A 23,412-nucleotide genomic window follows, 5' to 3' on the forward strand; every position below is an offset into this window, starting at 1 on the left:
GTTGTCATTTCAATTCCTTCCGGTTCTGCTCTGCTGTTGGTGCTTAAATGCTAGCTGTGCTTCATTTACATGTATATTCAATTTGTGCTGTTTTTGTTCTTGCGGCTCTGCACTGCTATTGGTGCTTAAATGCTTGATGCGCTGCTGTACTTGCAGTACTTGCTGTACTTGCTGTGCTTGCTGTACTTGCTGTACTTGTTGTACTTGCTGTACTTGCTGTACTTGCTGTGCTTGCTGTACTTGCTGTGCTTGCTGTACTTGCAGCTTGCTGTACTTGCAGTTTGCAGTACTTGTTCTGCTTGAGGTGCCAAGCCTTTCAACTTTGCTGTACTTGTTCTAATTGCGGTGCCAAGCCTTTGAACTTTGCTGTACTTGTTCTAATTGCGGTGCCAAGCCTTTGAACTTTGCTGTAATTGTTCTAATTGCGGTGCCTTGCAGGGCTTGGCCCCGTGTTGCTGCTTGCAGCTATATTTATTATTATTAGGGGCCAAGCACCGAAGGTGCAGAGGCACCTATTGTATCTGTTAGTTTTCTTATTATTATTCTTCTTCTTCTTCTTCCGCAAATGGAAGTCTATGGCAGCCCTATGAACCGTACATAGGAAAATGATGAAATTTGGCACACTTGTAGTGATGCTAATGAATAGTAATTGGACCAATTTTTGACCCTCTAGGACCAACTCTATAGCGCCACCACCAGTTCAAAATTGTAACATTGAAATGGTTATAACTTTTGAACCCTTTGATCTAGAGACATGAAACTTGGTACACCTGATTCCTCTCATCATGTTGATCACAACCAATACCTTACATTAAGACCCCGCCCATTACAGTAGTGGCCATTTTGAAATGTACAGTATTCAGTTATTTCGCTACTCCTCCTTCAAATTTTGTCCAATTTTCTCCAAACATGCACTCAAATGATCTTCAGACTGAGCCGCATAAAAGTACTGTTCCCGATTTTTTTGTTATACTGGAAAAAAAAAGTTATAATGTCGCAAACTTAACAAGGTCCACCCAAAATTGGCTAAGAGGCTGTATCTCGGCCAAAGTTTGATCAATCAAAACGAAAATTGGTACACTTCATCGGAAGCATGTTCTGAGGTCCCATGCCAAAGTTGGGAATAGCGCCACCTACGGGTCATGAGATATGACAAATTGCTATTTTGGCCAATAACTTTTCAACAGTTTGTCAGAAATTCATAATTGTGGTATCTATGGATTCCTTGCGTCATGCCGAATCCGTGGATATCGATTTTGCCATGATGGGATGTACCACGTGTCCGCCATTTTGAATTTTGTCATAAATTGCAATATCTTTTAAACTATTTGACATATCAGCACACAATTTGGTAAGGATGACCGACACCATGTCCTAAAGCGACATGAGAAGTTTGATCACAGCGCCACCTAGTGTTCCAGATATATCATTGTTTTTTGAAAAAACGCTTATAACATTTGAAAATATTGTTCAAATTTTGAGTTCTTTATGACATTATGTTCCTTGGTTTATGCCGATTTAGACGATATCTCATTTGTCATTTTCCAACAATGTGACTGGCCGCCATATTGGAGCGAATGTAAAACAGTTTTTTCGCTACTCCTCCTTCAAAATTTGTCCAAAATTGTCCAAAATTTGCTCAAATGATCTTCGGACCGAGCCGCATAAAAGTACTGTTCCCGATTTTTTTGCTATACTGTAATAAAAAAGTTATGATGTCACAAATTTAACAAGGTCAACCCAAAATTGGCTAAGAGGCTGTAACTTGTGAACAGTTTGTCACAAAATCATAAAATTGGTGTCTATCGATTCCTTGCATCATGTCGAATCCGATGATATCTATTTTGCCAGGATTGGATGGACCACGTCATAAGCTAAATTAGCAATAAGCTAGCTTAGCATGCTTATGGAACTTTTTTGTGAACTCATTCTCACACTGAACCCTCTCCTCTGCTGTTTTGAAATTCATGTCTTCTGAGTGGCGCAATCAGCTAAACCATGCATTTCGAATCCCGAACCATTCTGGTCGTGGGTTCGAGTCCCATGTGGGACGACTTTAAAATTCTGTATAAAGTTGTCATTTCAATTCCTTCCGGCTCTGCTCTGCTGTTGGTGCTTAAATGCTCGCTGTGCTTCATTTACATGTATATTCAATTTGTGCTGTTTTTGTTCTTGCGGCTCTGCACTGCTATTGGTGCTTAAATGCTTGATGCGCTGCTGTACTTGCGGTACTTGCTGTACTTGCTGTGCTTGCTGTACTTGCAGTTTGCTGTACTTGCAGTTTGCAGTACTTGTTCTGCTTGCGGTGCCAAGCCTTTCAACTTTGCTGTACTTGTTCTAATTGCGGTGCCAAGCCTTTTAACTTTGCTGTAATTGTTCTAATTGCGGTGCCTTGCAGGGCTTGGCCCCGTGTTGCTGCTTGCAGCTATATTTATTATTATTATTCTTCTTCCGCAAATGGAAGTCTATGGCAGCCCTATGAACCGTACATAGGAAAATGATGAAATTTGGCAGACTTGTAGTGATGCTAATGAATAGTAATTGGACCAATTTTTGACCCTCTAGGACCAACTCTATAGCGCCACCACCAGTTCAAAAATTCAACATTGAAATGGTTATAACTTTTGAACCCTTTGATCTAGAGACATGAAACTTAGTACACCTGATTCCACTCATCATGCTGATCACAACCAATACCTTACATTAAGACCCCGCCCATTACAGTAGTGGCCATTTTGAAATGTACAGTATTCAGTTATTTCGCTACTCCTCCTTCAAATTTTGTCCAATTTTCTCCAAACATGCACTCAAATGATCTTCAGACTGAGCCGCATAAAAGTACTGTTCCCGATTTTTTTGTTATACTGGAAAAAAAAAAGTTATAATGTCGCAAACTTAACGAGGTCCACCCAAAATTGGCTAAGAGGCTGTATCTCGGCCAAAGTTTGATCAATCGAAACGAAAATTGGTACACTTCATCGGAAGCATGTTCTGAGGTCCCATGCCAAAGTTGGGAATAGCGCCACCTACGGGTCATGAGATATGACAAATTGCTATTTTGGCCAATAACTTTTGAACAGTTTGTCAGAAATTCATAATTGTGGTATCTATGGATTCCTTGCGTCATGCCGAATCCGTGGATATCGATTTTGCCATGATGGGATGTACCACGTGTCCGCCATTTTGAATTTTGTCATAAATTGCAATATCTTTTAAACTATTTGACATATCAGCACACAATTTGGTAGGGATGACCGACACCATGTCCTAAAGCGACATGAGAAGTTTGATCACAGCGCCACCTAGTGTTCCAGATATATCATTGTTTTTTGAAAAAACGCTTATAACATTTGAAAATATTGTTCAAATTTTGAGTTCTTTATGACATTATGTTCCTTGGTTTATGCCGATTTAGACGATATCTCATTTGTCATTTTCCAACAATGTGACTGGCCGCCATATTGGAGCGAATGTAAAACAGTTTTTTCGCTACTCCTCCTTCAAAATTTGTCCAAAATTGTCCAAAATTTGCTCAAATGATCTTCGGACCGAGCCGCATAAAAGTACTGTTCCCGATTTTTTTGCTATACTGTAATAAAAAAGTTATGATGTCACAAATTTAACAAGGTCAACCCAAAATTGGCTAAGAGGCTGTAACTTGTGAACAGTTTGTCACAAAATCATAAAATTGGTGTCTATCGATTCCTTGCATCATGTCGAATCCGACGATATCTATTTTGCCAGGATTGGATGTACCACGTTATAAGCTAAATTAGCATTAAGCTAGCTTAGCATGCTTATCTGGTTAACATGTCATGGAACTTTTTGTGAACTCATTCTCACACTGAAACCTCTACTCAGCAGGCTGGTGAACGTGCATGAGTGATTAGCTCAACGTGTTACACCACGGATCCCGATGTTCAGCGTCGTGGGTTCGCCACTCAGTGTGACATGTGCCCAGACCGCATGAGGTACTGTGGCAGGAAAAGATGCAGAAGTTGCATCTGTTCCAGGCATTGTGCATAAGAATGATCTCATCTGAAGCTGCCACACACAACATGCAGTGCTTTTACGTCCAATTCATTGTTGTTCTTCTTCCAGAAGGGTAGTCAATGGCAGCCCTATGAACCACAAGTTAGAAAATTGGCACACTTGTAGTGATGGTAATGAGTAGTAATCTGACCAATTTTGGATGATTTAATCTAAACTTTTTAAATACAAAATGTTCTCCATTTACTTCAAAATTCTTAATTTTGACTTGATTCTCTCTTGAAAATATTGAATTTCGGCAGCTGTGTGGATGCATGTCTGGCAAGTGGCTCAACGAGATGAGTGACAGGCATCTAACCCATAGATAGTGGGTTCGAGTCCCGTGTGGGACAACTTTAAAATTGTGTATTATGAAATTAATTGATTATGAAACACTTGTAGTGAGTAGTCCAACGTGTGATCAGATGATCTTTGGACCGAGCTGCACAGAAATGATGAACAGGTTTTTGATAGTAGCCCCCATACCAAAGATCTTCCTCTCTGCAGTTGATCTAGCCTGTGTTTGTTGCCTTATCTTAGTTAGCTTAGCATACTAATTGGTTAGCATGCTAGCCAGATGCCATTCTTTCTAATGTGGCTCTTCAGTTATCAGGCTAAACCATAAGGCTTTAAGTGGTGGACAAGTTGCTTCTGTTCCAGGTGAAGGAGCTAGTAGAATAGAACACACAGATAATTTATTTAAAAATTCTTCATTTTGAGTTGCTTCTCACTTGAACTATGGATCTTCTGCATCTTGGCCAAAACACAACTTCCAAGTGGTGCAATGAGATGAGTGACAGATATCTGACCCAGAGATAGTGGGTTCAAGCCCCATGTGGGACAACTTTAATTTAAAAAAAAAATGTGTTAAGTTGTCATTTCAATTCCTTTATTATCCAGATAAGCATTGTTGTAATCTTTCTTTTGGGATTAGAAATGTGTTTTTGTTCATTCTATGTTGATTCTTACCTGAAGTCTTAAATATCCAGAAAGGTTTGTGAACAAATGAGCAGTCATTGACTTTCAACTATTCTAATTGCATTGTAAGCAGTTACATAAATTGGTTGTTTTCTTCCTATGTATAGTCGTATCCTCTTTTTTTTTTTGCCTCCATGTGTTAATTCTCAACTTCATATATGTGTTTGTGCATTGTGTGTAAAGTAGTGAACTGGAGAGCAGAAGGGTATGATAAGATGTTTGTGGTGGTCTAGGTAAACCTCTATTTTTTTAAATTGTGCTGCCTTTTTTACATTTCAAGTTAAATACATAAAGCTTCAAACAGAACACAAATGCCTATTCAATTGATCAACCACTGGCAACATTTTATTGCAAAGTATATAGTAAAGAATACTTTCAATTCCATACAAGAAATGGTTTGACCAACTCCACAATATTAACTGATCTGACATTAAACATTTGAATGTGTACATATGCATATCTTTTAATTATTTTAAGTCCCATAAACATTAGACTTACTTAGTGACTTGAATATCAGTTTTTCCTTCTCGTCATGTGGACAATAAATAAAAGTAATTTTATCATAATAGTAAACCATAAAATCACATTAAAATACATGAACATTTTTGTATTATCTAACATTAAGAATTGTTTTAAAAAATAAATTGTAATTGTAAATAGAAGTTAATTAGTTACTACATGAATGTTAAATTACAAATAGTTACTATTCTAACAGTACATTATTTGGATCAACATCAATTAGTTGAGGTATATTGCCAAAAAGACTAGTAAAAGCTAACCTAAAGAATTTACATAATGTATACAATTATTTATTCTCAAATAAGCAACAAAATATCATTACACATCAAACAATACACTATCATTATACACAAAGCTGCACTCCAGGTTTATTGCTGCTCCTGATGCTTTGAATATTTTCCCAAAACAATCAGAGTAAAGCTTAATTAAGTTCAAGAGGCTTCATTTCTCCATCCCTAAAAGGCATTATACAAGTAAATTTACCTTTCAATTATTTCCAGCAGACTTTCAGATCCATTTCTTGCCTCCACTAAACCAAGCTTCCCAATTCTAAAATGATTAACTCAGCAATTTGATGAATGTATTACTAATTCCTGCAATCACCCTAATTGAATCGTTTGTTAATTGCATACCAAGCATTGTCAATTTCTGTTCTAGTAGGCCTAATCTACTATAAATCACACCACTTGCAAACCTCTTTTTTCATGCAACAGCAAAAATGAACAAATATTTAAATGGACCAGAGACCAGTGAATCTGACAACTGCATTTATGTTTACATTCATGCAGTTTCCAGAGTGCAACTGTCTAGAACAAACTCAAAGTTTTTTAATGCAACTTTGCAAACAGGTCGCAGTGAATATCACCAAGCTGTCATCTTTGCGCACGAAAAACATCAAACTTGGACAACATTAGCATTAAATCGGACAGCGGTTAAACTGTCAAACATAACAAAAAAGCCAAGTAAGTGGTAGTCTAGCTATTTAATCCTGTTTTCTATCTGATAAACTTTCAGTAATCGTATTCCTTTCAAATTCATTGTACAAACAAGCCCATATCAATTCTCACTTTTTTCATTCTTTAGGCCTCAATAATTCTGAATATTTCATTCAGTGTGATCGGAGTACTGCTGTGGAAGTCGCAACATCTACATTTCCCCACAAACCACCAAAAGAGATAGAAAAACTCACTGTAGAAGAAGCAAAAACTCTGGGATCACGACAATTGGTAAGCTGTTTTTTTTTCAACCTTCTCACTGTGTAAATAGCCTACAGGGTTGTTTACTTGTTGTAGTAATGCTCTGGAGAGTAGTACAATCACATATATTAGCCCTCTGTAGATTGTGCAAAATCGTTTTTATGGGGAGAAAAACATTTTAAAGTAGCCTGACGTTCAAAAAAATGCTAAAATGTGAAAGATTTTTCAGATGCACAGGCAAAGATTACTCTGCTTCTCAGTTATCTTTGCTAGATGCTTTACAAACATGATTAATGCGTTTCAAATTGGTTAATGTGTGGAAAAGTTTGGCTATTTCCTCTTCTTATGACCACAACAGCAGTTGTATACATTTCCCTTGTAATCATGTTTATTGATGTATATTTTTGATTGTACATGTACGATTTTCTTTAAATTTTCAGATCACTAAAATATCTGCAACAGTATGCAAGCTAAACAACGCAACTACTGTAAAGGCCTGGGGTACAGACTGTGAGATCCAAGAATGTTCCTTGCAAGATCCATCTGGAGAAATTCAACTTACTCTTTGGGAAAACCAAGTTTCAAAACTGCAACTAGGTAACTCCTACACCTTTACCAATCTTAAAACTAGACTGTACAACAGCCTTAAGAGCCTCACAACAACCCTGAAAACAACCATGGAACCTATTGCACAGGACCAAGTTTTCCCACCTGGTCAAGGCCCTAAAATCAGTAAAGAACCCTCTCTACCTAATACAGTGGTGAAACAAAAGCCAATAGGGGTGCAAATAAACATTAAAAAACAATGTCCAAAATGCCACAAATCACAAGAACAATTCAACATCAAACAGCAATTTCACCGTTGCCCGACTTGCAAAATTCTACGGAACACAAAAAGCTATATAACAAAATGCAATGGAATAATTGAGATAAATCAAGACAGTCAAATAACTTCTCTTACGGTTTCGAACTCAACTTTGTCAAAATTCATAGCACCAGAACTTGAACTGTCAACTTGTGATTCACAAGATATAGAAGAACTCTTTCTATCCTCCGATGAACTGACTTTAACATATAATAACTGTTTGGAAGTCACCAATATTGAAAACGCTTCATCCGCTCATCCCAGTGATGAGGATTTATTTGAAGTGAATATCGATGAAATCAACCCTGTCCTCTGTGTCACAGAGACACAAAGCACTCCAGAACCCAAGTCTCCAGTTAAAAGACCATCTGAGCCAACAACGCCTCCTATTACACCAGCTAAAAAACCTTTGACTAAGAAGAGTGCTGTAAAAATAATACAAAAATGACTTTGTATTGAAATGCACAACTAAGATGGTTGTGTGTGTGTGTGTATATATATTGAAATGATGGTATTGGTGTTTTTTTTTTTTGTTTTTTTTTTAATGAATGGCAAATATTGATTTAAGTCATGTTTTCTATTGAAATTAGGTTAATTTTGTCCATTATGTTCTGAAATGCTACTGATTGATTTTTATTTCATTTTTATGGCAAAGCTTTGTTAAATGTTGTTTAATGTGTTTTTTTTTTATTAAAACAAATGTGTGTCAATTCTTGGAATATGTGACCTTTATTGCATGGGCTTATCTTGCATTTGGAAAGTTGCGTGCATTCTTCTAGCCATTCTTAACTAGGCACTAAGTTTAGTTTCACAAACCATACTGGGAAAAGCAAGTAGTGTAACCATAAGTGTCATTGTGAATAACTAAAGAAACGGTTGGTATTCTGTTCTGTAAAGATTTAAATATGCAACAATGGTGCTTTAAAATCACTTCAAAGGCCCCCTCTAATTTGCTTACTTTATCCAATGTGCTAAATGGTATTTAAACTAAAAATAATCGTTATTTTTAATTCACATTTTTATCACCTCTCACAATATTGTTTCTAGGCAGCATAAAAAAAAAAACTTAATTGTACAAGACATTATCAAAGATGACTGTCAAAGTAATGTACTTGTAGCAAAAATATAGGTTACAGTTGCATATGGCAGTTAACCCATGTAATTCCAATTTCTTTTCCCTGAGATAACATGTATGAATACATAAGGATATTAAACAATCTTTAACAATTACGTCAAAAATATATATCAAAATCCATACAAAAAACTTGATTATTCGTCAGGTCACAATTGTGACCATTAGTAGAACAAAGGGAGGCTAGGTATATGGTGTTAATGGATTTATAAACTGACAAACTTCTACAGTTTAAAGACCAGGTTCAATAATTGTTTTAAGCTTTAGTTAATAGTGTTGTATTACATCAAAGACACACCATGCAAAATTTCCATTTGTCAAACAGTGACCCCTAGAGTCGCTGTGGAGTACTTGTATTTTTTCTGAATATTAACTTAATGACCTAATATCTAATATGCCCATGACAATTTAGAAACTGAAAATAGAACATAAAAATATATGTATTAGATCTAATATAACAAAATTACAAGATTATAAAATGCATTGCGTGAATTCTTGTTTAAAGAGAAGTGTTTAATCTACAATTAAACTAGGAATGTTTGACAGAATAGTGAATATTATCAGGAAACCTGCTCCAGACTTTAGGACCCACATGCAAAAACAAAACATTCTCTCCTTTAGTGCAGTTCAATATTCTTAGTAGTACCAAAAGTCCAGAATTGTAAGATTCTTACAAGAACCTGTTAATCTTAATGTTGTAAAATAATATTTTATCGATCTATATACTGCATCTTGGACTAACTTTATTTGTTAAAGGTGCAGGACAACCACCTAACAGTGAATCACAATAATATCAACTAAACTCATTAAACGTAACATGCTGTCCATTTAAATACTAAATCTTCATTTTGAGTTGATTCTCATTTGAACTATGGAACTTCTACATCTATGGAAACACATGACTTTCCAGGGGCTCAATGAGTGACAGGCATATGACCCAGAGATTGTGGGTTCAAGTCCTTTGTCTTACAACTTTATAAAGTTGTGTCATTTCAATTTCTTTATCATCCTGAAACGCATTGTACTATTCTTTCTTCCTATTAAATACAACGTGTGTTTCATTTATATGCAAAGTCTTTATTTTGAGTTCATTCTCTTTTTTACTACTGAACCTCGGCAGCTGGATGATCTCATTTCTTTTGTGAGGTAAGAAGTTAATGAGTAAGAATACTTTGGTTATTAAAGTTTCTTTTAAAGTTTTGAAAGCAAAGTATTTTTAAGTACTTTTTGAACCCATGGAACCATTGAAGGCTTGGCCCCGTAAGGCTGCTTGCAGCTTTAATTCTTATTATTATTCTTCTTCTTCTTCTTCCGCAAATGGAAGTCTATGGCAGCCCTATGAACCGTACATAGGAAAATGATGAAATTTGGCACACTTGTAGTGATGCTAATGAATAGTAATTGGACCAATTTTTGACCCTCTAGGACCAACTCTATAGCGCCACCACCAGTTCAAAAATTCAACATTGAAATGGTTATAACTTTTGAACCCTTTGATCTAGAGACATGAAACTTAGTACACCTGATTCCACTCATCATGCTGATCACAACCAATACCTTACATTAAGACCCTGCCCATTACAGTAGTGGCCATTTTGAAATGTACAGTATTCAGTTATTTCGCTACTCCTCCTTCAAATTTTGTCCAATTTTCTCCAAACATGCACTCAAATGATCTTCAGACTGAGCCGCATAAAAGTACTGTTCCCGATTTTTTTGTTATACTGGAAAAAAAAAGTTATAATGTCGCAAACTTAACGAGGTCCACCCAAAATTGGCTAAGAGGCTGTATCTCGGCCAAAGTTTGATCAATCGAAACGAAAATTGGTACACTTCATCGGAAGCATGTTCTGAGGTCTCATGCCAAAGTTGGGAATAGCGCCACCTACGGGTCATGAGATATGACAAATTGCTATTTTGGCCAATAACTTTTGAACAGTTTGTCAGAAAATCATAATTGTGGTATCTATGGATTCCTTGCATCATGCCGAATCCGTGGATATCGATTTTGCCATGATGGGATGTACCACGTGTCCGCCATTTTGAATTTTGTCATAAATTGCAATATCTTTTAAACTATTTGACATATCAGCACACAATTTGGTAGGGATGACCGACACCATGTCCTAAAGCGACATGAGAAGTTTGATCACAGCGCCACCTAGTGTTCCAGATATATCATTGTTTTTTGAAAAAACGCTTATAACATTTGAAAATATTGTTCAAATTTTGAGTTCTTTATGACATTATGTTCCTTGGTTTATGCCGATTTAGACGATATCTCATTTGTCATTTTCCAACAATGTGACTGGCCGCCATATTGGAGCGAATGTAAAACAGTTTTTTCGCTACTCCTCCTTCAAAATTTGTCCAAAATTGTCCAAAATTTGCTCAAATGATCTTCGGACCGAGCCGCATAAAAGTACTGTTCCCGATTTTTTTGCTATACTGTAATAAAAAAGTTATGATGTCACAAATGTAACAAGGTCAACCCAAAATTGGCTAAGAGGCTGTAACTTGTGAACAGTTTGTCACAAAATCATAAAATTGGTGTCTATCGATTCCTTGCATCATGTCGAATCCGATGATATCTATTTTGCCAGGATTGGATGTACCACGTCATAAGCTAAATTAGCATTAAGCTAGCTTAGCATGCTAATCTGGTTAACATGTCACTCATTCTCACACTGAACCCTCTCCTCTGCCGTTTTGAAATTCACGTCCTCTGAGTGGCGCAATCAGCTAAACCATGCATCTCGAATCCCGAACCATTCTGGTCGTGGGTTCGAGTCCCATGTGGGACGACTTTAAAATTGTTTATAAAGTTGTCATTTCAATTCCTTCCGGCTCTGCTCTGCTGTTGGTGCTTAAATGCTAGCTGTGCTTCATTTACATGTATATTCAATTTGTGCTGTTTTTGTTCTTGCGGCTCTGCAGTGCTATTGGTGCTTAAATGCTTGATGCGCTGCTGTACTTGCAGTACTTGCTGTGCTTGCAGTACTTGCTGTACTTGCTGTGTTTGCAGTACTTGCTGTACTTGCTGTGTTTGCTGTACTTGCAGTACTTGCTGTACTTGCAGCTTGCTGTACTTGCAGTTTGCAGTACTTGTTCTGCTTGCGGTGCCAAGCCTTTGAACTTTGCTGTACTTGTTCTAAATTGCGGTGCCAAGCCTTTGAACTTTGCTGTACTTGTTCTAATTGTGGTGCCAAGCCTTTTAACTTTGCTTTAATTGTTCTAATTGCGGTGCCAAGCCTTTGAACTTTGCTGTAATTGTTCTAATTGCGGTGCCTTGCAGGGCTTGGCCCCGTGTTGCTGCTTGCAGCTATATTTAGGGGCCAAGCACCGAAGGTGCAGAGGCACCTATTGTATCTGTTAGTTTTTAGGGGCCAAGCACCGAAGGTGCAGAGGCACCTATTGTATCTGTTGGTTTTCTTATTATTATTATTATTCCGTGAATGGGAGTCTATGGCAGCCCTATGAACCGTAAGTAGGAAAATGATGAAATTTGGCACACTTGTAGTGATGCTAATGAATAGTAATTGGACCAATTTTTGACCCTCTAGGACCAACTCTATAGCGCCACCACCAGTTCATAAATTCAACATTGAAATGGTTATAACTTTTAAACCCTTTGATCTAGAGACATCAAACTTGGTACACCTGATTCCACTCATCATGCTGATCACAACCAATACCTTACATTAAGACCCCGCCCATTACAGTAGTGGCCATTTTGAAATGTACAGTATTCCGTTTTTTCGCTACTCCTCCATCAAATTTTGTCCAATTTTCTCCAAACATGGGCTCAAATGATCGTCAGACTGAGCCGCATAAAAGTACTGTTCCCGATTTTTTTTACTCATCTTTGTTCAAAAGTTATGGTGTCGCAAACTTAACGAGGTCCACCCAAAATTGGCTAAGAGGCTGTATCTCGGCCAAAGTTTGATCAATTGAAATGAAAATTGGTACACTTCATCGGAAGCATGTTCTGAGGTCCCATGCCAAAGTTGGGAATGGCGCCACCTACGGGTCATGAGATATGAGAAATTGCTATTTTGGCCAATAACTTTTGAACAGTTTGTCAGAAATTCATAATTGTGGTATCTATGGATTCCTTGCATCATGCCGAATCCGTGGATATCGATTTTGCCATGATGGGATGTACCACGTGTCCGCCATTTTGAATTTTGTCATAATTTGCAATATCTTTTAAACTATTTGAAATTTCCTCACCACATTTGGTATGGATCATCATTAGCATGCCCCGAAGGTACATTAGAAGTTTGATCACAGCGCCACCTAGTGTTCCAGAGATGTCATTGTTTTTTGAAAAAACGCTTATAACTTTTGCTATCATTGCTTGAAATTTGATTTATTTATGTCAATATATTCCTTGGCTTATGCCGATTTCAACGATATCTCATATGCTATTTTCCAACAATGTGACTGGCCGCCATATTGGAGCGAATGTAAAACAGTTTTTTCGCTACTCCTCCTTCAAAATTTGTCCAAAATTGTCCAAAATTTTCTCAAATGATCTTCGGACCGAGCCACACAGAAGTACTGTTCCCGATTTTTTTGCTATACTGGAAAAAAAAAAGTTATGATGTCGCAAATGTAACAAGTTCGACCCAACATTGGTTCAGAGGCTGTAACTTGTGAACAGTTTGTCACAAAATCATAAAATTGGTGTCTATCGATTCCTTGCATGATGTCGAATCCGATGATATCTATTTTGCCAGGATTGGATGTACCACGTCATAAGCTAAATTAGCATTAAGCTAGCTTAGCATGCTAATCTGGTTAACATGTCATGGAACTTTTTTGTGAACTCATTCTCACACTGAACCCTCTCCTCTGCTGTCTTGAAATTCACGTCCTCTGAGTGGCGCAATCAGCTAAACCATGCATCTCGAATCCCGAACCATTCTGGTCGTGGGTTCGAGTCCCATATGGGATGACTATAAAGTTGTGTCATTTCAATTTCTTTATCATACTGAAAAGCATTGTACTATTCTTTCTTCCTATTAAATACAACGTGTGTTTCATTTATATGCAAAGTCTTTATTTTGAGTCCATTCTCTTTTTTACTACTGAACCTCGGCAGCTGGATGATCTCATTTCTTTTATGAGGTAAGAAGTTAATAAGTAAGAATACTTTGGTTATTAAAGTTTCTTTTAAAGTTTGGAAAGCAAAGTATTTTTAAGTACTTTTTGAACCCATGGAACCATTGAAGGCTTGGCCCCGTAAGGCTGCTTGCAGCTTTAATTATTATTATTATTCTTCTTCCGCAAATGGAAGTCTATGGCAGCCCTATGAACCGTACATAGGAAAATGATGAAATTTGGCACACTTGTAGTGATGCTAATGAATAGTAATTGGACCAATTTTTGACCCTCTAGGACCAACTCTATAGCGCCACCACCAGTTCAAAAATTCAACATTGAAATGGTTATAACTTTTGAACCCTTTGATCTAGAGACATGAAACTTAGTACACCTGATTCCACTCATCATGCTGATCACAACCAATACCTTACATTAAGACCCCGCCCATTACAGTAGTGGCCATTTTGAAATGTACAGTATTCAGTTATTTCGCTACTCCTCCTTCAAATTTTGTCCAATTTTCTCCAAACATGCACTCAAATGATCTTCAGACTGAGCCGCATAAAAGTACTGTTCCCGATTTTTTTGTTATACTGGAAAAAAAAAGTTATAATGTCGCAAACTTAACAAGGTCCACCCAAAATTGGCTAAGAGGCTGTATCTCGGCCAAAGTTTGATCAATCGAAACGAAAATTGGTACACTTCATCGGAAGCATGTTCTGAGGTCCCATGCCAAAGTTGGGAATAGCGCCACCTACGGGTCATGAGATATGACAAATTGCTATTTTGGCCAATTACTTTTGAACAGTTTGTCAGAAATTCATAATTGTGGTATCTATGGATTCCTTGCATCATGCCGAATCCGTGGATATCAATTTTGCCATGATGGGATGTACCCCGTGTCCGCCATTTTGAATTTTGTCATAATTTGCAATATCTTTTAAACTATTTGAAATTTCCTCACCACATTTGGTATGGATCATCATTAGCATGGCCCGAAGGTACATGAGAAGTTTGATCACAGCGCCACCTAGTGTTCCAGAGATATCATTGTTTTTTGAAAAAACGCTTATAACTTTTGCTATCATTGCTTGAAATTTGATTTATTTATGTCAATATATTCCTTGGCTTATGCCGATTTCAACGATATCTCATATGCTATTTTCCAACAATGTGACTGGCCGCCATATTGGAGCGAATGTAAAACAGTTTTTTCGCTACTCCTCCTTCAAAATTTGTCCAAAATTGTCCAAAATTTTCTCAAATGATCTTCGGACCGAGCCACACAGAAGTACTGTTCCCGATTTTTTTGCTATACTGGAAAAAAAAAAGTTATGATGTCGCAAATGTAACAAGTTCGACCCAACATTGGTTCAGAGGCTGTAACTTGTGAACAGTTTGTCACAAAATCATAAAATTGGTGTCTATCGATTCCTTGCATGATGTCGAATCCGATGATATCTATTTTGCCAGGATTGGATGTACCACGTCATAAGCTAAATTAGCATTAAGCTAGCTTAGCATGCTAATCTGGTTAACATGTCATGGAACTTTTTTGTGAACTCATTCTCACACTGAACCCTCTCCTCTGCTGTCTTGAAATTCACGTCCTCTGAGTGGCGCAATCAGCTAAACCATGCATCTCGAATCCCGAACCATTCTGGTCGTGGGTTCGAGTCCCATATGGGATGACTATAAAGTTGTGTCATTTCAATTTCTTTATCATACTGAAAAGCATTGTACTATTCTTTCTTCCTATTAAATACAACGTGTGTTTCATTTATATGCAAAGTCTTTATTTTGAGTCCATTCTCTTTTTTACTACTGAACCTCGGCAGCTGGATGATCTCATTTCTTTTATGAGGTAAGAAGTTAATGAGTAAGAATACTTTGGTTATTAAAGTTTCTTTTAAAGTTTGGAAAGCAAAGTATTTTTAAGTACTTTTTGAACCCATGGAACCATTGAAGGCTTGGCCCCGTAAGGCTGCTTGCAGCTTTAATTATTATTATTATTCTTCTTCTTCTTCTTCCGCAAATGGAAGTCTATGGCAGCCCTATGAACCGTACATAGGAAAATGATGAAATTTGGCACACTTGTAGTGATGCTAATGAATAGTAATTGGACCAATTTTTGACCCTCTAGGACCAACTCTATAGCGCCACCACCAGTTCAAAAATTCAACATTGAAATGGTTATAACTTTTGAACCCTTTGATCTAGAGACATGAAACTTAGTACACCTGATTCCACTCATCATGCTGATCACAACCAATACCTTACATTAAGACCCCGCCCATTACAGTAGTGGCCATTTTGAAATGTACAGTATTCAGTTATTTTGCTACTCCTCCTTCAAATTTTGTCCAATTTTCTCCAAACATGCACTCAAATGATCTTCAGACTGAGCCGCATAAAAGTACTGTTCCCGATTTTTTTGTTATACTGGAAAAAAAAAGTTATAATGTCGCAAACTTAACAAGGTCCACCCAAAATTGGCTAAGAGGCTGTATCTCGGCCAAAGTTTGATCAATTGAAACGAAAATTGGTACACTTCATCGGAAGCATGTGTTGAGGTTCCAATGCAAAGTTAGGAATAGCGCCACCTATGGGTCATGAGATATGAACAATTGCTATTTTGACCAATAACTTTTGAACAGTTTGTCAGAAAATCATAATTGTGGTATCTATGGATTCCTTGCATCATGCCGAATCCGTGGATATCGATTTTGCCATGATGGGATGTACCACGTGTCCGCCATTTTGAATTTTGTCATAAATTGCAATATCTTTTAAACTATTTGACATATCAGCACACAATTTGGTAGGGATGACAGACACCATGTCCTAAAGCGACATGAGAAGTTTGATCACAGCGCCACCTAGTGTTCCAGATATATCATTGTTTTTTGAAAAAACGCTTATAACATTTGAAAATATTGTTCAAATTTTGAGTTCTTTATGACATTATGTTCCTTGGTTTATGCCGATTTAGACGATATCTCATTTGTCATTTTCCAACAATGTGACTGGCCGCCATATTGGAGCGAATGTAAAACAGTTTTTTCGCTACTCCTCCTTCAAAATTTGTCCAAAATTGTCCAAAATTTGCTCAAATGATCTTCGGACCGAGCCGCATAAAAGTACTGTTCCCGATTTTTTTGCTATACTGTAATAAAAAAGTTATGATGTCACAAATTTAACAAGGTCAACCCAAAATTGGCTAAGAGGCTGTAACTTGTGAACAGTTTGTCACAAAATCATAAAATTCGTGTCTATCGATTCCTTGCATCATGTCGAATCCGATGATATCTATTTTGCCAGGATTGGATGTACCACGTCATAAGCTAAATTAGCAATAAGCTAGCTTAGCATGCTTATGGAACTTTTTTGTGAACTCATTCTCACACTGAACCCTCTCCTCTGCTGTTTTGAAATTCACGTCCTCTGAGTGGCGCAATCGGCTAAACCATGCATCTCGAATCCCGAACCATTGTGGTCGTGGGTTCGAGTCCCATGTGAGACGACTTTAAAATTGTGTATAAAGTTGTCATTTCAATTCCTTCCGGCTCTGCTCTGCTGTTGGTGCTTAAATGCTCGCTGTGCTTCATTTACATGTATATTCAATTTGTTCTCTTTTTGTTCTTGCGGCTCTGCACTGCTATTGGTGCTTAAATGCTTGATGCGCTGCTGTACTTGCAGTACTTGCTGTGCTTGCAGTACTTGCTGTACTTGCTGTGTTTGCAGTACTTGCAGTACTTGCTGTGTTTGCTGTACTTGCAATACTTGCTGTACTTGCAGCTTGCTGTACTTGCAGTTTGCAGTACTTGTTCTGCTAAGCCTTTGAACTTTGCTGTACTTGTTCTAATTGCGGTGCCAAGCCTTTGAACTTTGCTGTAATTGTTCTAATTGCGGTGCCTTGCAGGGCTTGGCCCCGTGTTGCTGCTTGCAGCTATATTTATTATTATTATTCTTCTTCCGCAAATGGAAGTCTATGGCAGCCCTATGAACCGTACATAGGAAAATGATGAAATTTGGCACACTTGTAGTGATGCTAATGAATAGTAATTGGACCAATTTTTGACCCTCTAGGACCAACTCTATAGCGCCACCACCAGTTCAAAAATTCAACATTGAAATGGTTATAACTTTTGAACCCTTTGATCTAGAGACATGAAACTTAGTACACCTGATTCCACTCATCATGCTGATCACAACCAATACCTTACATTAAGACCCCGCCCATTACAGTAGTGGCCATTTTGAAATGTACAGTATTCAGTTATTTCGCTACTCCTCCTTCAAATTTTGTCCAATTTTCTCCAAACATGCACTCAAATGATCTTCAGACTGAGCCGCATAAAAGTACTGTTCCCGATTTTTTTGTTATACTGGAAAAAAAAAGTTATAATGTCGCAAACTTAACAAGGTCCACCCAAAATTGGCTAAGAGGCTGTATCTCGGCCAAAGTTTGATCAATCGAAACGAAAATTGGTACACTTCATCGGAAGCATGTTCTGAGGTCCCATGCCAAAGTTGGGAATAGCGCCACCTACGGGTCATGAGATATGACAAATTGCTATTTTGGCCAATTACTTTTGAACAGTTTGTCAGAAATTCATAATTGTGGTATCTATGGATTCCTTGCATCATGCCGAATCCGTGGATATCAATTTTGCCATGATGGGATGTACCCCGTGTCCGCCATTTTGAATTTTGTCATAATTTGCAATATCTTTTAAACTATTTGAAATTTCCTCACCACATTTGGTATGGATCATCATTAGCATGGCCCGAAGGTACATGAGAAGTTTGATCACAGCGCCACCTAGTGTTCCAGAGATATCATTGTTTTTTGAAAAAACGCTTATAACTTTTGCTATCATTGCTTGAAATTTGATTTATTTATGTCAATATATTCCTTGGCTTATGCCGATTTCAACGATATCTCATATGCTATTTTCCAACAATGTGACTGGCCGCCATATTGGAGCGAATGTAAAACAGTTTTTTCGCTACTCCTCCTTCAAAATTTGTCCAAAATTGTCCAAAATTTTCTCAAATGATCTTCGGACCGAGCCACACAGAAGTACTGTTCCCGATTTTTTTGCTATACTGGAAAAAAAAAAGTTATGATGTCGCAAATGTAACAAGTTCGACCCAACATTGGTTCAGAGGCTGTAACTTGTGAACAGTTTGTCACAAAATCATAAAATTGGTGTCTATCGATTCCTTGCATGATGTCGAATCCGATGATATCTATTTTGCCAGGATTGGATGTACCACGTCATAAGCTAAATTAGCATTAAGCTAGCTTAGCATGCTAATCTGGTTAACATGTCATGGAACTTTTTTGTGAACTCATTCTCACACTGAACCCTCTCCTCTGCTGTCTTGAAATTCACGTCCTCTGAGTGGCGCAATCAGCTAAACCATGCATCTCGAATCCCGAACCATTCTGGTCGTGGGTTCGAGTCCCATATGGGATGACTATAAAGTTGTGTCATTTCAATTTCTTTATCATACTGAAAAGCATTGTACTATTCTTTCTTCCTATTAAATACAACGTGTGTTTCATTTATATGCAAAGTCTTTATTTTGAGTCCATTCTCTTTTTTACTACTGAACCTCGGCAGCTGGATGATCTCATTTCTTTTATGAGGTAAGAAGTTAATGAGTAAGAATACTTTGGTTATTAAAGTTTCTTTTAAAGTTTGGAAAGCAAAGTATTTTTAAGTACTTTTTGAACCCATGGAACCATTGAAGGCTTGGCCCCGTAAGGCTGCTTGCAGCTTTAATTAGGGGCCAAGCACCGAAGGTGCAGAGGCACCTATTGTATCTGTTGGTTTTCTTATTAGGGGCCAAGCACCGAAGGTGCAGAGGCACCTATTGTATCTGTTAGTTTTCTTATTAGGGGCCAAGCACCGAAGGTGCAGAGGCACCTATTGTATCTGTTAGTTTTCTTATTATTATTATTATTATTATTCTTCTTCTTCTTCTTCCGCAAATGGAAGTCTATGGCAGCCCTATGAACCGTACATAGGAAAATGATGAAATTTGGCACACTTGTAGTGATGCTAATGAATAGTAATTGGACCAATTTTTGACCCTCTAGGACCAACTCTATAGCGCCACCACCAGTTCAAAAATTCAACATTGAAATGGTTATAACTTTTGAACCCTTTGATCTAGAGACATGAAACTTAGTACACCTGATTCCACTCATCATGCTGATCACAACCAATACCTTACATTAAGACCCCGCCCATTACAGTAGTGGTCATTTTGAAATGTACAGTATTCAGTTATTTCGCTACTCCTCCTTCAAATTTTGTCCAATTTTCTCCAACCATGTGCTCAAATGATCTTCGGACTGAGCCGCATAAAAGTACTGTTCCCGATTTTTTTGTCATACTGGAAAAATAAAAGTTATAATGTCGCAAACTTAACGAGGTCCACCCAAAATAGGCTAAGAGGCTGTATCTCGGCCAAAGTTTGATCAATCAAAACGAAAATTGGTACACTTCATCGGAAGCATGTTCTGAGGTCCCATACCAAAGTTGGGAATAGCGCCACCTACGGGTCATGAGATATGACAAATTGCTATTTTGGCCAATAACTTTTGAACAGTTTGTCAGAAATTCATAATTGTGGTATCTATGGATTCCTTGCATCATGCCGAATCCGTGGATATCGATTTTGCCATGATGGGATGTACCACGTGTCCGCCATTTTGAATTTTGTCATAAATTGCAATATCTTTTAAACTATTTGACATATCAGCACACAATTTGGTAGGGATGACCGACACCATGTCCTAAAGCGACATGAGAAGTTTGATCACAGCGCCACCTAGTGTTCCAGATATATCATTGTTTTTTGAAAAAACGCTTATAACATTTGAAAATATTGTTCAAATTTTGAGTTCTTTATGACATTATGTTCCTTGGTTTATGCCGATTTAGACGATATCTCATTTGTCATTTTCCAACAATGTGACTGGCCGCCATATTGGAGCGAATGTAAAACAGTTTTTTCGCTACTCCTCCTTCAAAATTTGTCCAAAATTGTCCAAAATTTGCTCAAATGATCTTCGGACCGAGCCGCATAAAAGTACTGTTCCCGATTTTTTTGCTATACTGTAATAAAAAAGTTATGATGTCACAAATTTAACAAGGTCAACCCAAAATTGGCTAAGAGGCTGTAACTTGTGAACAGTTTGTCACAAAATCATAAAATTGGTGTCTATCGATTCCTTGCATCATGTCGAATCCGATGATATCTATTTTGCCAGGATTGGATGTACCACGTCATAAGCTAAATTAGCAATAAGCTAGCTTAGCATGCTAATCTGGTTAACATGTCATGGAACTTTTTTGTGAACTCATTCTCACACTGAACCCTCTCCTCTGCTGTTTTGAAATTCACGTCCTCTGAGTGGCGCAATCGGCTAAACCATGCATCTCGAATCCCGAACCATTCTGGTCGTGGGTTCGAGTCCCATGTGGGACGACTTTAAAATTTGTGTATAAAGTTGTCATTTCAATTCCTTCCGGCTCTGCTGTTGGTGCTTAAATGCTCGCTGTGCTTCATTTACATGTATATTCAATTTGTGCTGTTTTTGTTCTTGCGGCTCTGCACTGCTATTGGTGCTTAAATGCTTGATGCGCTGCTGTACTTGCAGTACTTGCTGTACTTGCTGTGCTTGCTGTACTTGCTGTGCTTGCTGTACTTGCTGTACTTGTTGTACTTGCTGTACTTGCTGTGCTTGCTGTACTTGCTGTGCTTGCTGTACTTGCAGCTTGCTGTACTTGCAGTTTGCAGTACTTGTTCTGCTTGCGGTGCCAAGCCTTTGAACTTTGCTGTACTTGTTCTAATTGCGGTGCCAAGCCTTTGAACTTTGCTGTAATTGTTCTAATTGCGGTGCCTTGCAGGGCTTGGCCCCGTGTTGCTGCTTGCAGCTATATTTATTATTATTCTTCTTCTTCTTCTTCCGCAAATGGAAGTCTATGGCAGCCCTATGAACCGTACATAGGAAAATGATGAAATTTGGCACACTTGTAGTGATGCTAATGAATAGTAATTGGACCAATTTTTGACCCTCTAGGACCAACTCTATAGCGCCACCACCAGTTCAAAAATTCAACATTGAAATGGTTATAACTTTTGAACCCTTTGATCTAGAGACATGAAACTTAGTACACCTGATTCCACTCATCATGCTGATCACAACCAATACCTTACATTAAGACCCCGCCCATTACAGTAGTGGCCATTTTGAAATGTACAGTATTCAGTTATTTCGCTACTCCTCCTTTAAATTTTGTCCAATTTTCTCCAAACATGCACTCAAATGATCTTCAGACTGAGCCGCATAAAAGTACTGTTCCCGATTTTTTTGTTATACTGGAAAAAAAAAGTTATAATGTCGCAAACTTAACAAGGTCCACCCAAAATTGGCTAAGAGGCTGTATCTCGGCCAAAGTTTGATCAATTGAAACGAAAATTGGTACACTTCATCGGAAGCATGTGTTGAGGTTCCAATGCAAAGTTAGGAATAGCGCCACCTATGGGTCATGAGATATGAACAATTGCTATTTTGACCAATAACTTTTGAACAGTTTGTCAGAAAATCATAATTGTGGTATCTATGGATTCCTTGCATCATGCCGAATCCGTGGATATCGATTTTGCCATGATGGGATGTACCACGTGTCCGCCATTTTGAATTTTGTCATAAATTGCAATATCTTTTAAACTATTTGACATATCAGCACACAATTTGGTAGGGATGACAGACACCATGTCCTAAAGCGACATGAGAAGTTTGATCACAGCGCCACCTAGTGTTCCAGATATATCATTGTTTTTTGAAAAAACGCTTATAACATTTGAAAATATTGTTCAAATTTTGAGTTCTTTATGACATTATGTTCCTTGGTTTATGCCGATTTAGACGATATCTCATTTGTCATTTTCCAACAATGTGACTGGCCGCCATATTGGAGCGAATGTAAAACAGTTTTTTCGCTACTCCTCCTTCAAAATTTGTCCAAAATTGTCCAAAATTTGCTCAAATGATCTTCGGACCGAGCCGCATAAAAGTACTGTTCCCGATTTTTTTGCTATACTGTAATAAAAAAGTTATGATGTCACAAATTTAACAAGGTCAACCCAAAATTGGCTAAGAGGCTGTAACTTGTGAACAGTTTGTCACAAAATCATAAAATTCGTGTCTATCGATTCCTTGCATCATGTCGAATCCGATGATATCTATTTTGCCAGGATTGGATGTACCACGTCATAAGCTAAATTAGCAATAAGCTAGCTTAGCATGCTTATGGAACTTTTTTGTGAACTCATTCTCACACTGAACCCTCTCCTCTGCTGTTTTGAAATTCACGTCCTCTGAGTGGCGCAATCGGCTAAACCATGCATCTCGAATCCCGAACCATTGTGGTCGTGGGTTCGAGTCCCATGTGAGACGACTTTAAAATTGTGTATAAAGTTGTCATTTCAATTCCTTCCGGCTCTGCTCTGCTGTTGGTGCTTAAATGCTCGCTGTGCTTCATTTACATGTATATTCA

This window comes from Rhinichthys klamathensis, unplaced genomic scaffold (assembly GCF_029890125.1).
Source record: "Rhinichthys klamathensis goyatoka isolate OS25496 unplaced genomic scaffold, OSU_Roscu_1.1 h1tg000011l_1, whole genome shotgun sequence".
Lineage (NCBI taxonomy): Eukaryota > Metazoa > Chordata > Actinopteri > Cypriniformes > Leuciscidae > Rhinichthys > Rhinichthys klamathensis.